Below are 17,165 nucleotides of genomic sequence, written 5' to 3'. Positions count from 1 at the left end.
TGGTTTTCTGCCGCTATTATCTTGTAAGTTGGGCACAGAGGCAGACGGTGTTGACATCAAATTGCCGACTGCCAACTTAAATTTCCAAGCATGTGGCCTTCGTGATGTTTATGCAATCTCTTTTCGAAGCACAATCCAATTTTCCAAAACAATGCGCCGAGCACAACCTGCAAATCAAAAGCCGACTTCCAGGTCTATGTTCAATTCAAATTTCTAAATTGCACATGGTAATTCAAATCATTTTTTTTAAACCAGCCATGCGACCACACAGTATGTACAACGGCAATGGACTACTGAGGGGCACAGCCACCCAGATTTACTGCGCATTACATCTGTGCAATATGCAAAATACATTTATCGTGCCCACACGTGACCACGAGTGCAACTTATGCAAACGTGAAATATCTTGACATCCCAAAGTTAGTGGGTGACCTTATCAGAAGCGGGCTCCAGGACATCAATAACACAGCACAGTCGGCATCCAAACAGTGGCAATTAATTAACGATCGTGGGCCAACTTGAGCGCAAAAAGCCTGAAACCTAAAACTGCTTTGCAGATCTAGCTACCAACTGCATCGGGTTTCTCCGTTGTGCTGTACAGCTCTCAAATGTTTTTTTCAAAATGTGACCGCGTGTTGTTTTCGGCGTGACGTCCGACGTTTCAGACATCAGTCCCTGACGAAACTCCCCAGCGAGTGGAACGAAATGTCGGTTTACGATGCAGAACGTCATGCGGAACGACCCGAAAGCGCATCGGAGAGCCGCAGGGCTGCTGCGCTGCCGGATGCGTTGTCAGATCCTAGCTTCTGAAGATCAACTCACTGGCGCCGGTTCAAAACAAATCCACCGCGGCTCCACAGCTTCCGCGTCGTACCACCTGACCACGTCCTCGTTTACATTTTTTAAATAGAGGCACCGCGTCCTAAAAATATCGGAAGGCAAGTGAGCTAAGTTAAGCACGTTCGCTGCCACGCCGGCCCAATGAGAATTGGGCAGTTTGGTTACTAATGTTGACCCTCTGTGTTAAACAACGAACCACTGCCCCCCCCATCCCCGTTGACGTGGGAAGACAATTGCCGAATGCCGCCTGCGCCCGTTCTGGTTCAGGGAAACGGAGAGCGCTTGCCGCTGTTCAAAGAAGAAGAAACAAAACGCTTGACCCCAGCTACTCCCAGCGCCAGATGTTTTGCTGGGCAGCATTTGGAACACTGCCTTGGTGTAATGTAATGTGTTTGGTGTGTATGTTGAATTTCTTTCGCACCGTACGTAGCCAACCGTGCTGATTGGAGGTGCGGGAGGATGGACAACTAAACACAGAAAAACATTTTTAAAAAATAGTTTGCAATCTAAAAGAAGGGGAAAACCTATTCTCAATCTAAAAGAAATTAACTTTCAATGAGGTGACGGGTTTGATTTTCCGGCGCGGCAGTTGAAATGACGGTGCAAGTTTCTTAAATCACCACCGCCCCCCCTCCATGCCTCTATCCAACCAGCAGCATGACCGGATACACCAGTTAGTCGAAAGGCAGGTCAAGATGTCTGGCCAGTGTGTAACAGTAGGCCAACTACCCTCTACGTGTGCCCTCTGGCGCCCCCTCGTGTGCAGTCCTTTCCGCCAGCAGTGGTGAGAGCCAGCAATTGCAGCGCTGTACCTTTACCGATTGCCACGGTCGGATTGGGCAGTTGCCAAGCTCCATTTATGTTTGGCTGCTCACCAAGGCTGCCCATACCAACAAGGAGTCTCTGGGAAGCATTATCCCAGTGAGTTATGTTTCCTAAATAAAAAAGTATGCACGTTTTATAAATGGTATCTTAAGCAGAGTGTCATTGGACTCCCGTGCAATAAATTCCATTGCTGTTTTTCTAACAACGAAGCTCTGTGTGTAACTCCACTCATCAGTGGGATGACCGTGACCTCGCTCTCTGCGATTCCAGGCTTTGCTATAAGTTTGTTTCATTACTGTGGTGCTCCCAGTAACTATCACAATCCCTTCACTAAACACAAACACTGTCTCCAGGGGATTCCCTATCATGCCGAAGGCCGTTTCCAAAACACTTTCGTGTCCACCGTTCAATTGCGGTGCACAGTCCTAGTTTTTATACCGATTCATAACAGTTTTTTCGTGTTAAGATCGCGCGAGTATAAATGTGTCGTTTCTCCGCCAGAATTGCCCGATGATGCTGGCTGTAATTACCAGTGTAGAGGTGTAATTGCGCATGGCTACGAATGTTGAGGTGTGATTATGCATGGCCACGGATGGCCAACAAACACAAGGGGCGGGGTTACGGCCGTACACAAGGGTGGCGCTAGCACCGACGTCCGCATGTGTATCCCCCACGGGCCCCCCCCTCGGGGGCGAGTCCTATAAAAGGTGATGAGCTTGAGGGCTCGAGGTCGGGACTCAGCTTTAACCAGAGAAGACGGAAGACCAGCTAGTGTAGGCCCCAGAGCTCCCCTGGCTCGCTGTCCTTATAAGGGCCGACCAGGGCAAGCCGGTGGCGTGGCCCCGAGAGCCCAGACGAAGCTGGTCTGGTGACTCAGGGAGCCGGGATCCCAGCTTAACCAAGCTGGGACAGATAGCCTCCCCTAGTCCCGTAGTGGAGGAATTGGTATAGGTTAGAGGGGTTAGCTGTCGAGAATCCCTGTAGCCAAGTGACCTGTACAACTGTGTTGGTGTAATAAATAAGTGTGCCTCCGATCCTGTCGTCAAGCCTCCATATATACTTACTACATCTGGGGTCAGAAGTAAACGTCCAACGATGGACACACGAGGGACGACACGTACCAGGGAGTCGGAGATGGAAGACGCCGCGGCCGATTCTCCACCAGTGATGGCCGGGGTCGAATCGGAGCAGCCGGGGCCGAGTACGCCCGCGCCGCTACGACAGGAGGAGGGGGATGCGTCGGCCGAGGGACTCCGGCTGGCCCACTCCCGCCTGGCGGACCTGCTCTACGCCGCGGCCGCCGCGTTGGAGGAGATCACGCGGCTGGGGGCTGGAGGAGCAGCGCGGGTCGACGACGGCAGCCGGCGCGGGGCGACGTTTCCCGCCACCCCGACGCGGCTCGCGGTCAAATTTCCCGCCATCTCTACAGTACGAGCGGAGGGCGGGGCCGGCCCGCGTCACGTGTCTGCTGAGCGCCAAGCACAAGCCGTGACATCATCAACGCCGGCCGGCGCGTCAACATCAGAGCGACCGGCGATGCCATGTGCACGGCCCGCCCACACTGTATCATCGGCGGGGAGCGACGGAGAGCGTTCTGCGGCCACGGACGCCGCCTTACAACAGCGTCTGCCGCCTCTTAAAGAATTTGTCGGCGCTGACGGAGACTGGGGCGGCTTCAAGAGGCGGTTCATCGCTCATCAAGAGATGGCGAACTGGTCGGACGCCGAGGCTCTACGCGCGCTGCCAGCGATGCTGGACAACGACGCCCTGGCTACCCTCACCTCGGCGCCGAGGGAAAAGCGCGCCACTCTACACCTGGCGTTGCAGCTGCTGTCAGCCGTCTATGGGCCGCCTTCGGACTGCAGGCAGCTGTTCCACGATCGGAGTCGGGGCGCCAACGAGTCACCCCTGGCCTTCCGGACGGCTCTCCTGGCTCTGGCAAAGGCTGCTTTCCCAAGGATGGACGAGGAAGGAGTGGATGCCATGGTGGCTGAGAAGCTGCTGCTACTCGCTGACGAGCTGGACGTCAACGTCCTGGCTCAGGACGACGCGGAGATGTCGTCCCTACTGGTCGCGCGCCACATCCACGGGGGCTTGCGGTCCCTGCGTCGGAAGGCGGCAAAGGGGGCGGCCGGCCATGCCATGGCGACCACCGCCCTCCCATCGGAGGAGGTCTGCGGGGTGGAGCGGCGAGGGGAATGGAGATCGGCGGCACCGCAGGCTCGGAATGGACCGAGCCGCCAGGAGCAGCCCAGGTCATCTGGGGCGCTCACACGCTGCTACAACTGTGGCCTGCAAGGCCACGTTGCGTCTGGATGCCGGGCTCCCCGTCAGCGCGGGGCGACACCTCGTCAGGACGCCACGCCGTCTCCTCCCAAGCTCCAGCAGAGAAATACGGCGAGTCGCGGCACCTCACACGTTTGGCCCACGCACACATCCGACACACACTCACGCGCTCAACTAAACAGGGCTCCAAATTCCCCGTCCGTCGCGCGCGATTGTTCGGTAATGCGGCGAGCGCTCCAACCGGGTCAGTGGTCGGAGCTCGCCCATCGTGTCGTTGCTGCGTCGGCGGGATCATCGGTCGTGGTCGGTCACATTGATGGGGTAGAGGTGCGGATTTTAATTGACACAGGGGCATCAGCGACCATTATATCTGATTTAATTTATAACATCCTTCCCGTTCAAAGTCGTCCCTTGCTCCCTGTTGACGTGCCGTGCTATGCCGCTAACGGAGGCTCTCTGGGCATTATTGGCCAAATCCGCGCCACTATCTGCATTGGGGACATTAAATTATCCGGCCCTGTTTTGGTTTCCTCCTCACTCGCGGTTCCGTGCCTGTTGGGGACGAATTTTCTGGCCAAAATGCCCATCCGTATCCTTATTGACCAAGGGTGCATTGAGCTCCCATCGGGCCGACGCGTTACATTTCTGTCTTCCCCCACCACGGAGCGTCGGGCGTTTGCCACCGTGCAGGCGCTCGTCACAAAAACTGTGCGCGTGCCTCCGGGGGCTCAGATGCTCGTCCCTCTTAGGTTGCGTCGGTCGTTTGATGCAGGGGTTGCGGATCGGGGGGTCTTGTTGGGTCCATCTCGGGCCGGGGTCAATGGACCCGATTTGCTCGCGGCTCAGACTATGGTGAGAGGGGATGGGGACCCCTTCATTGCAGTCCTTAATGTGGGATCGCGAACGGCCGTGGTTCCTCAAGGGACCGTGCTTGCACACGCAACGCCGGTGCCCTATGAGGAACCACTCGTGGGTCAGGTATCCACCGATCCTCCGTCGCGACCGCATTCGGACTCTGATGACGGATGGCTGGATGCGCTTTGCGCGGGTTCAGTGGACCTGTCTGACTCGCAGCGCGCGCAGCTGCGAGTTCTCCTGAGCGAATTTGCTGACGTTTTTAGTCAACACAAATTTGATATTGGTTGTACAAAATTGCTGCGACACCATATTGACACGGGTGACAGCGCGCCGATCCGCCAAAATCCCTTTCGGTTGAGTCCCGCCGAAAAGGATCATGTCAAATCGGCTGTTGATGACATGCTAGCCGCCGATATCATTTCCCCTTCCACCAGCCCGTGGGGCGCGCCGATCGTTTTGGTGAAAAAACACGACGGCTCACTGAGATTTTGTGTTGACTTTCGGCGTCTCAACAAAATCTCTGTGGCAGATGCGTACCCGCTTCCTCGGATGGATGAGTCGCTCGACGCCTTGGCCGGTGCGCGATTCTTTTCCACCCTTGATTTGCTATCTGGATTCTGGCAGCTTCCTCTGGATGACGAATCGAAACCTAAGACTGCTTTTCGTACACCGCAGGGCCTCTTCCAATTTAACCGTTTGCCGATGGGTTTACATTCTGCGCCGGCAACTTTTCAGCGGTTAATGGAATTGGTCTTGGCAGGTTTGCAATGGGATTCGTGTTTGATTTACTTAGACGATGTCATCGTCTTTAGCAAATCCTTCGAGGAACACCTCCAGAGGTTGCGTGCTGTTTTTCTCAAAATGCGGGCTGCCAATTTGAAATTTAAACCACAGAAGTGCCATTTACTCCGCGAATCGGTGCGATATTTGGGTCACATTGTTGGGCGCTCGGGGATATCCACTGATCCCGCCAAAACGGAATGCGTCAGCTCCTGGCCGACTCCCACCTCTGTGGGAGAGGTCAGGAGTTTCATTGGGTTCGCGTCGTATTATCGGCGATTTGTGGCTGACTTCGCTACGATTGCGAAACCATTGCATGCCTTGACGTCCAAGGGAGTCAGGTTTCATTGGGGGCCGGAGGAGGAGGCTGCTTTTCGCGCCCTCAGAAATGCTTTGGTGGGAGCTCCGCCGTTGAATTACCCGGATTTTTCACAACCCTTCTTGCTCGATACTGACGCAAGTAACACGGGCATCGGGGGTGTGCTGTCCCAGCTCATCGGGGGCGTAGAGCATGTGGTGGCTTACGGTAGTCGGGTACTGTCTCCAGCCGAACAGCGGTACTGCGTTACCCGTCGGGAATTATTGGCCATTGTTTATTTCATTCAGCAGTACCGCCCGTATCTGTACGGTCGGCGGTTCACCGTCCGTACAGATCATGCGGCCCTCCAGTACGCCCTGCGGGTTCAACAACCATCGGGCCAGTTGTCTCGATGGTTGGAGATCCTCCAAGACTATGACTTTGTCACCACATATCGTAAGGGTGTCCGCCACACGAACGCTGACGCCCTGTCACGATTGCCACCCACTTCGGAGTGCGCGTGCCTGTTGGGTTCGGGGCGTTGTAGGCCCCCGAACGTCACCACCGATTCGGTCCTCGTGGCCGCTACCGATGCACCTTCGGCTTCGGGTCCTATCGAGCAAGAAGGGAGGGATTCGTTGCTGGGGTTGCCGGTCGCGGAATGGGGACGCCTCCAAATGGAGGACACCTCCCTCCTCGCTTTGCGCCGTCGCGTCGGGGGGGCTGGTCAGGGGGTGGAAAACGTTGACTCGTGGGGGTTGTTCCAGGGTCTTTTGATGCACTGGGATGGAAAAACCCGGCGCCAGCGGCTTGTGGTGCCTGCTGCTTTAAGGGGTAAGGTGGTATGGGCTGTTCATGAGCGGCTTCTGCACTTGGGGGTTCACAAGACCTTTGCCACGCTCCAGCTGGATTTCTTCTGGCCGGGCATGGAAAAGGACGTGGGGGATCTCTTGGGGTCATGCACGCAATGCGCGCAGAGGAAGCCGCCTGCGAGGGGGTCCAACCCTCCGCTGCAGTCCATAAAAGTTTCCCGGGTTAACGAGCTCGTCGCTCTGGACATACTTGGGCCATTTCCCGCTACGCCCAGGGGCAATAGGTATTTACTAACGGGGGTTGAATACTTCACGAGATGGCCTATGGCCTGGCCCCTGGCGAACCAGTCGGCAGCAGCCATCGCGGAGGCCTTTGTCCAGGGCTATGTCCTCGACAAAGGTGCTCCGGAACGGCTGCTTACTGACCAGGGTAGGAATTTTTCTGGTAAACTCCTACGTGAGGTGTGCGACCTCTTGGGTACGGAGAAGGTTCGGACCTCTCCGTATCACCCACAAACTGACGGGATGGTGGAACGGCTGCATCGGACCATCACGTCCATGCTGTCCCAGCAGGTGTCGGTATCCCAGACGGATTGGGACCTCCGCATAGCCGGTGTGTTGCAGGCCTACAGAATGGCTCCTCATGCGGCCACCGGATTTTCCCCTTTCTTTTTAATGTATGGGCGCGAAGTTAACCCCCCTGTGGCGACCCAGCTGAAGCTCTCGGCGCTCCCGGCGAAGTCTAATTTGTCCGAACACATTAAATTTAACATCGCTAAATTGTCTGAGGCGCGGGAAGCGGCCGTGCAAAATTCTGAACTCCGTCAGAAGGCGAACGAGAGGCTTCGGTTGGGGCGGGTGCAGGTGGTCAAATGGGAACCAGGGGACAGGGCGTGGTTGCACTGTCCTCAGGTGCCGCTGGCAACCTCGTCGAAATTGGTACGGCCGTGGCGGGGGCCAGTGGAGGTCGTGCAGGTTTTGCGGCCGCAATGTGTTCGCGTCAAATGGGGGAGGCGCCGGTGGTATGTGCACCCCTCAAGGTTAAAACCATTTGTCGCGCCGCCCCGTGGTTCACACACACACACGCATGGCCAAACGTGTGAGGGTGTCGCCGACTCCCCGTCGTCGCTGCACTCGCCTAACCTGACGCCAACTGTTCCGTCCCCAGGTGAAACAGGAGTGACGGGTCCACACCCACCAACCCCTCCCGGAGGGGTCGGGGGTCACTCGGCAGCGACGCCTGACTCTCTTGCACCCGGACCGTCAACAACCGTCACTGAGCGTGCCAGGACGGGCCCTTGTGACGGGCCCGCCGCGCGGACGCGCGCCAAAACGCGCAGACTATTGTGAGGTCGGCCGTTGGGGGGCCTTGCGGACAATGGGAGGGGTGGCGTCCGGAGTGTGTGTATATATGTTGGTTTTGGGGTATTTATTCGGGGGGGGTGCGTCGGGTTATTTTTTTTCCTCTCTCTCTCTCTCTCTTCCTGTTGTTGTTCTTGTTAAGGTTCTCTTGTTCTTGTTAAAAATTACGCGAGGCACACACACGGGGTTTTTGTGAGGGATGCACCTTTATTCTGATTTTTTTTTTTTGCAGCCAGGGACGGCTGCGAGCTGTACAGGGGGGGTGATGTAGAGGTGTAATTGCGCATGGCTACGAATGTTGAGGTGTGATTATGCATGGCCACGGATGGCCAACAAACACAAGGGGCGGGGTTACGGCCGTACACAAGGGTGGCGCTAGCACCGACGTCCGCATGTGTATCCCCCACGGGCCCCCCCCTCGGGGGCGAGTCCTATAAAAGGTGATGAGCTCGAGGGCTCGAGGTCGGGACTCAGCTTTAACCAGAGAAGACGGAAGACCAGCTAGTGTAGGCCCCAGAGCTCCCCTGGCTCGCTGTCCTTATAAGGGCCGACCAGGGCAAGCCTGTGGCGTGGCCCCGAGAGCCCAGACGAAGCTGGTCTGGTGACTCAGGGAGCCGGGATCCCAGCTTAACCAAGCTGGGACAGATAGCCTCCCCTAGTCCCGTAGTGGAGGAATTGGTATAGGTTAGAGGGGTTAGCTGTCGAGAATCCCTGTAGCCAAGTGACCTGTACAACTGTGTTGGTGTAATAAATAAGTGTGCCTCCGATCCTGTCGTCAAGCCTCCATATATACTTACTACACCAGCAAAACGTCGTACTTATATCGTAAACGTTGTGGATTTACTCTCCAACACATCGGTGGGCTGAAGTAGCAACTAATTGTCACGTTTTATTTTCGTGACAAACCTTACTGGTTGGCTGTGTCGGGTGGTGGCGGGTTAACGACACATTTATACTAACGCCATCTAACCCAAAAACAACCTTTATTATAATATCGGTCGCGAAAGCCTACGTGTCAAATTTACACCAGTTAAATGCGGTTTCACCTTAATTTGTTCTAAGTGCCATCCAAGGGACAGCGCGATAGCCCTCGAATGCGAAAGGTGTGATCTTTCTCCTATCTGCTGCCTCAATTGTCCCCCGAGAAAGAAAAAAATGCGCGCACAGCACAAAAACACACGATGCAGTGCAGATGATTGATGTTCGAACACCCACATACATAAACCATAAATGCTTCCTGTTTCACGGACATCCATCTTGAAGTCAATTGTGACGGGACTATAACACTTAATCCCTGGCATTAGTAACTGGTTATGCATCCGCCCCACTGACACTTAGTGCATGCATTTTTCATGACACGCGATTGCTGTGCACGTACGGCAAGCGTCATCCCACCATGTGGCATCGCGGAGGCAACAATCGCAGGCTGATCGACAAGCGCGTGCGTGTACGCACGCGAATGCGCGGACGGGAAACACTTCCTTCGGAAAACGGAGAAAAAGGAAGTCTTCGAGATGGAGACATCCTCTTGCGTTAGAATTAACGCGAGACAAAAACGATAGATACTGATCGATGCATAAAACTACAACGATGTAAGATGGAAAAGGATCATCAATTTTGCCAATTTTGTCGGCACAGAAAAGCGACGAACGGCAAATCGATTCTAACTCTCAAAGTTTGGTTTTCCACGTTGGTCTGCGTGTTGAGAAATTCTTCCTTCAAGCTTTTGACAACGCACCATGGCACGTGGCATGTTCAGGAACTCAAGTCAAAAGGAGTTGAATAACAACTCCTGAATTCAATCGAGAGAGATAAATATTTAAAACATGCAACACCAACTCGGAAAGCCGTATGTGGATTGCAGGCAACTGCGAAAAGTAAATTGTGACATTCTAATTTTCTGGGCAGTGGCACGGCCCAGCGATAGCGCATTCGCCACTTGTTGCAGATGGTTCGTGGTTCAAAACCAGCGGCCGCCCTGGTTATTAGCACAAGTGAAATTAACGGTGATAATACTCCGTGCTGTCTGCTTCAGAGTGGACGTTAAAGATCTCCTCGACGTCATTTACAAGAGTGTATTGTGTACCAGCATCAGAGTCCAAATGTGCCAAATTCGAAAATTGTCCTGCAAATTACTCAATTGTGATTATACACAGCAGCAATCATCACTCCTACTGGGAGACTAATGCCCCAGGTTACCCTTGCAAATGAGATTCATCCTGGTTAAACAAAATAAACTTTCTCAAAATGATAGGAAACTCGTCAGATGGAAAAGAGCATGTGGCTGAAAACCTACAACAGCAATGCACTCATAAGGTGATTTCTAGACGGCAAAATGTGGTTTTATGACCATCTGTTCGGTCGTCCCATCATGCCTTGCATGCAGTGAAATCGCCACCCTGCGTGGATAAAGCACACAGCCTTGTTTCAGACCACAAACTCAAAAGAGTCAAAGATGTGGCCAAATTATTTTAGAAAGCAAGCAGAAGGATGAAACAACACTATTACATACCAGATTCATCCTATTTACGAATCACCAGTGAATTATAGCCACCGGTGCCTACTTCTGCCTTGTATCTCAGGTGCGTTATGTGGAGAAGCCTTCTTCCATGAATGGGGACAGTTTGCTAGAGTTATAGCCTCAGAGCGAACCTGTCGATATGTCACCACGAAGATGTATAGGATAATGTATGTGTGCTGAACTCCTTTCGCATCGTACGTAGCCAACCGTGCTGATCAGATGTGCGGGGGGAGGACAACAAATTAAACACAAAAAGCAGTTTTAAAGAAATGAGTTTTCAATTGAGATTTAATAGTGCATAGATCGAGTGGCTTCTTAATATTAGAAGGAAGAGCGTTCCAGACGGCCATAGAAAAGCATCCCAAAAGCGCGGATGCAGTGACCGTCTTTGTTCGATGGCTCACCAAAAGCAACTGGGAGGATGACCAGAGTACACGTGGTGGTTTATATTCCTTGACGAGATCAGCAAGGTATTGTGGTTCATTTGTGGCAAGCACTTTGTATGTAATTATAATAATTTAACCAGTTAGCCAGATGAACACAGTTAAACGCCCAACCCTGTAAGACATTGAACTTATGGATGACGAAACTGAATACTGCACATGAAGGGCAGATCACAAAAACCGGATGATTCTGGGCTGGAGTTCACAGGCAAGTCGTCTAATCCCCATACGCAAGGCTTTAATAATCCATGTAGGCAATGGATCAACGGTGAAGTGTCAAAGAAGAAAATTACTTTTTTGGGAAACAAAAATGAGAATTCTGACTTACATAACACTATATTATGAACAATAAGCCATGCGGCTGACTTCATACATGAACGTGTTGTTTTGTATATTTATTATAGGGACAGCCTCCAATACAATCTCATTACAAAAAAAAGTAACTTTTCCATTAAAATGAAGAAATTGCTTTAACTTTAGGAAACCAATTTCTTGCTACACATGGTGTAACTGGTCTGGAAATATTAGCCATAGCACCCAGAAAGGGCCCACACATACAATAACAAAAAACCTCAACACCATCGTCAATAACGTTCCGGCCTTCAAATGAAAAATATATAATAGGCGCCATTTCGGTAAATGAGCTTTCTTCAACGCGCATGACAACGCGCAAGACCACATAGTGCTACCGACGAATGCGTTGAGCTTTTTGTTAATTCTGCCCGAGCTATACTGCCAACGCACCCACCCGCTGCTCCACATTGGCTTTGATCTGCAAAGAAAGAAACTGGTGGCTCCATCGACCGCTCCTGAACAGCGACCGATGGTTGCGCACACCTCTTAAACAAGTGGGATATTAAAGACGACCCAAAGTGGGAACGCGGCCACCCAAACAACAACACAATGGAGGACTGCATTCTACGTCCGCTCTCTGGTGGACTGGAGAGTATTCGTAGTGTGCTGCTCCCGAAGCAATTGCGTGGCTCACAATAATTACGGTAAATCTGGACGTAATAATTTACGCGTAAATAGTCACACGCTCGACGAAGTAGCAGAAGAATGCAGCATCGGCCACATAATTTCATGGCAAACAAATGAGTAAGTAAGATGACAAACACCAGCGTGACGCAATGTTCCACCTTGGCTCTACAATTTGTCAACATCACGGGTAGGGGACCTCTCCTTCCTGAGGGCCAGTTACCTTTGGCAGGGTAAATATTAACACCCGTACCCTTGTGTAAACCAATAATAACAACAACGAAACATAACATCCGTGTTGACAAAGTACACAGAGGCCCTTGAAGTGACACATGTGACGGGAGCCGCGCTAAATTTAGAAACAGTTTTGCTCCCAAGGTTATAAAATATTCCCCTCCAGTGCCCAAGTTCGTGTGGCTAAGATGCATACAACGATGGGAAAATGTCATTTTACGGCCATTTTTTTAAGTGCTAACCCTTATGTGGCCGCAGGACCCATACGAAACAAAGTCACAGGCCGGATATGACCCGCGGCTACATTTTGCGCGGCCCACAAGCCGAAGGTGACATTGCTCCTGAGTCCACGCAAGAGTATATCACACCTGGGCTCGTGTGACCTCCTCCAGCCAGGTGACCCGCATCAAGTTTCGGTGGCCGCAAAATAATCGGCCCCCACCACTGACCGGCTCAGGATCAGGGCCTCTCTCTCCTCTTCTTCTCCTGCTGCTGCTGCAAGTTGAAGCACACGCATCAGAGAGCGACAGACACAAATTCCCCTTCTCCCCAGACACATCCCGAGCCATGCCAGCTCGGGGGCCCCCTCAAAAGTACGAGTGGCTTTTTTTTCCCATTGGAAAATTTGCCAAGCCGGGCCAGAACCAAACTGTAAAACTGTGCCCCCACAAGACATCTGAATCTGGCTACGCAGGGCAAGAGTACAGGGCTAATAATTTTCCTAATACACATCTACAAGCCACTTGATTTGCTCATTGCGTGTGTTGTCAGTGGCACGGCTTGGGTTCTGCAGTGGAAAAACAACCTGGCGTGTCTCCCGTGCCATGCCAGGCTGGTTTGGCACAACAACGGCACGACTCAGTTATAGAATGTAATAAAGGTAACAGCATCAACACTGGCAACCCTTAACAGAATATTTATGAAGCAAAAGCAAGTGTTATTAATTCACACAAATAGATTTTTTAATTATAGTAATTATAGTTTTTGTTTTTTGCATTTTGACTGCTTGTGTTGTGGTTATTGCAAACTTGATCCCTTGTATAAAGGTGTCAGTTTTGTACCAGATAAAAGGGTAAAAACCTATTACTATATTTTGCTACTGGGAAAGGAGGTCTCAGTGTAGATTTTTTAATTACCAAGAGTTATCTTCACAAAGTTTAGAATCTTCATCACCGTCAAATGTGTCATAAATAATCCGATACAGTACAGTATTTTTGGTGACGTTAGTGGTTGACGCACTTTTCGCTGAAACCGGCAAGCCCAGTTTGATTCCCAGCCACTGCGAACATCGGTGGCAAGTCACATTTTAATCAAGTCCTGCCCCCCCCCCCCTCTCCAACAACAACCGGCATTCGCCACATAGTGGCACTTTAAAGGCCACGTCAAGTGTCGAAGGCCCACCACGTGAAGTGTGTTGACCAACACACACTGACCAGCGTAGTGAAGTATGGTCAAGCAACCCACCCACCCGCCCCCCCCCAAGACCAACACGTGTGTGGGGGACTTTCACTCGGCAGTGGATTGACAAAGGGCTTTGAATTACCATCATCGTCATATTCATGAAGGTAAATTATTACATTGCTATCATCTGTGCCGGCGTAATCAATCACCATCAAATGAACCTTATGGCGGGACCCCGGGGTCCCGAATAAAACAGAAGGCAAAATCGTAATTTATTTATTTTTGGCGACTCCGTCCCACCGCGCACATGAAGACCGTGACCCACCTGGCACGGATCATTCTGTTATCACGTTGTGTTCAAGCACAGCAGCGAGGAAGAATGCGTAGAAGAGTTGAACAAGCGAATGCACTCCATGCTCGGGTATGGGCAAGATCACAAATCTTATCCAAAGCTGCTCAAACTGCCTACACGAACTAAGTCTTTTATTTATCACAACGGTATTCATAATTCAGTGAAACTGCTCTTATCTTCATTATTATTTGTGACCTACCAATGTCTGCAGCCAGGATCAATCGATGACAATCCTATTACCTGCAGATATTTAACAGATGAGATGCGTTGCACCGTTAATTCCTCCTGTTTGATAATTAACACTTCTCTTGTCCGGATGCATCTGTGCAGATAGGTTTTTTTTGCGGTTAAGCCACAGTCCCCACATACCGCTCGTATCAGTGCAGATAAGAGGAGCGGCGACCCACTACTCTGTAGAGTAACATTGGTATAAACGCTTGTTACAATATGAACAGCACATTGAAAACGCGTACCATTTTTGTACTGTTTACAAAGTGTGTTCACAAATCCACACTGAGAAACACGATGATTGACAGAGGGGTGTAAATATTTTTTTCGATATTGTATTTAAATAGAGGTACTGCAGGTAAGTAGTTTTCAGTTTTAAAGGCATAGTTTAACAAGACAACACTTAAAGTTTGAATTAAAGCTGTCGTGGTTTTCACACCTGGTGATGATTGCTTGTGTTGCAATCGAAACGTCGTGAGAATTGTATTTTTTATATTTTTTATTATTTTATTATTTCCCTTCTACGTGACTTTACCGAAAGAATATAGGACAACACTTGCCACCATCCTTCAAACTCATTGGTGAAAAAAGCTACGTTTTTGTTTACATTATAATGTCATGTTTATGCGAGAGCCGGGGGCTTATGGGACCCCGGGGTTCCACCATAAAGTTCAAATGTCAATTGGGCACCCAGGCACAGTGAGACAAAGTTGTTTTTGAACAGAAGTGTTCCGGAATTATTTTAAGATTTTGAAAATCTGTAGTCGTATATACTGCGAAGGCTTGCCGTGCAGTGTTGAATAAGGAATGGCATGCAGGTGTCAATATACTGCGACAAATTAAAAACAGCTCTGCACTTACACGTTGCACCACACACAGAATTAGCATCAGCACAGCAACGTAAGATGATAAATGGTGAATTCATAGCCCTGATGCGACACGCACACACACAAGGCACACACACACAGCCTTAAGACAGTATACTCACCACATCAACACAAATACACACAGCCAACACAATACACATAATATAGAGCACACACACAGCGTACACACACAACATAAAAACACAATGCACCTTGCATAGAGCACACAACACACATCACACACAACACACACATCACACACACACACGTCTTCACACAAACTTTATACGATAAATCAACCACCACCATTCGCCCATGTGACGTCACCACAGTGCCTGTGCCAGGCTAGGTGTACACAGAATACGTGACGTCTTTGTTGTTGTTGTAGTTTCATTGATGGTTTGGGGGGGGGGGGTGCCAGCAGCTTGCGCCTATCTTAGAGCCTCCCTTGGCCACTGTGGCAGCTGAAAGTAACATTAGACACACTGTACGGCATGCAATTATATCCACGTGGAGTGTACAACGTACACTCACAATACACAACACTAAGGTTCCACGCGATACACACAGCACGGCACACACAATACACACACATTAGACACGTAATATACACACACAGCAAACACAGTACACACACACAGTACACACACACAAAATACACAACCAGTAGAGAGCACACACAGTAGACACACACAGTACACACACACACACAGTACACACACACAGTACACACACACAGTACACACACACACAGTACACACACAAAATACACAACCAGTAGAGAGCACACACAGTACACACACACAGTACACACACACACAACACACACAACCAGTAGAGAGCACACACGCCGCACATACACAACAAGATAACACATAAGCAGTTAACACACAAACGTTAAACAAACAGTGCACACACATTACACAGTTCACACACACACAGACACAGAGAGAGACACTCACAAACACAGCTGACCACCACTTAGCGCTGGGTCCAAGCAGCTGAGCGATGCAAACCGAGGACAACCACGTGGTCCAGGTTCGACTCTGGGTCCACGGGGGAATCAATGACACAGACCCCCCAAGAATCCGCGTGGAACCAACAACCCACAAGCCCAAAATCCTCCTGACAGAGTATTCTAACACGTGCCCCTACAGCAAAGACCCCCGCCCCCCCCCCCCGTGAGACGTGGACCCCACAAGCCACGGACCCCCGTTAGAACTCGTGACATCCCATCACAAGAACCCGAAAAACCCCTGCGCCAAAGGCCCTTTCAAGGAGCTCCCGCCAACACTCCAATCTCAAATTCCCATGGTCCAGAGGGGGGGGGGGGAAAAAACCCCAAAAACGTTGCAGAAGACCCCCAGATCCAGGACCCTAAGATGCCTCAAGAGGCCCGGAGGACGTCAAGAGGGTCAAGAGAGAAGAGCCCGGGTCGCCGAGGTTCAAGGCCACTCACTGGCAGGACCCCCATGGCCGATGACAGGGCCCGTGTGTGTGGTGGTGGTGGTAGTGGTGGTGACTGCATCAGCGCCGTGTAAAGCTCCCCCACTTAACACCAACAGCACCAGCACCACCAGCACCACCAAATAACCACCACGATTCATCCTCAGCATTGGAGACGATGTGAACGGCCGAGCCGCGGTGCCACACAGACGAGGGGAACACGTACCTCCTCACCTCTCCTCCTCACCACAAACCTCCTCCTCCTCCTCACCACCACCACCACCAAACCTCCTCCAGTCGCCGGGAGCAGCAGGGGGGGGGGGGGTAAGCACGGGGGAGGCGCAGTGCGGTGCCCGAGCCCCGCCCACCAATAATTAGGCCCCGCCCATTGTCTCCGAAGGCCCCACCCACATCCCATTGAAAGCTACGCCCCCTTCAGCACTGAAGCCCCGCCCATTTCAATATTAAGCCCCGCCCTATTCAATGTGTAAGCCCCGCCCCTTCAGGATTGAAGCCCCGCCCCCCTGTAGCGCTGAAGCCCCGCCCCCGTCAGTGCTGAAGCCCCGTCCAGTGTCGAAGCCCCTCCCCCTTCAGTGCAAAAGGATCCGCACGAGTTTCTGAAGCCCCGCCCACAA

General features: G+C 51.6%; 1 protein-coding gene across 1 annotated transcript in view; it reads right to left on the bottom strand.

The window, feature by feature from the left end:
* LOC133352974 (solute carrier family 45 member 4-like) overlaps positions 1–16,825 on the bottom strand; it is a 52,062-nt gene extending 35,237 nt beyond the window's left edge. Inside the window, 2 exon segments of the mRNA XM_061569021.1 lie at positions 12,606–12,732; positions 16,757–16,825. The gene's annotated coding sequence lies outside the window, so the exon portion shown is untranslated.
* Between the last annotated feature and the right edge of the window lie 340 nt (positions 16,826–17,165).

This window comes from Lethenteron reissneri, chromosome 42 (genome assembly GCF_015708825.2).
Source record: "Lethenteron reissneri isolate LAM-NWPU_2019-01 chromosome 42, ASM1570882v1, whole genome shotgun sequence".
NCBI lineage: Eukaryota > Metazoa > Chordata > Hyperoartia > Petromyzontiformes > Petromyzontidae > Lethenteron > Lethenteron reissneri.
Note: the sequence above shows the minus strand (reverse complement) of the source record. Positions and strands in the feature narration are given on the sequence as shown.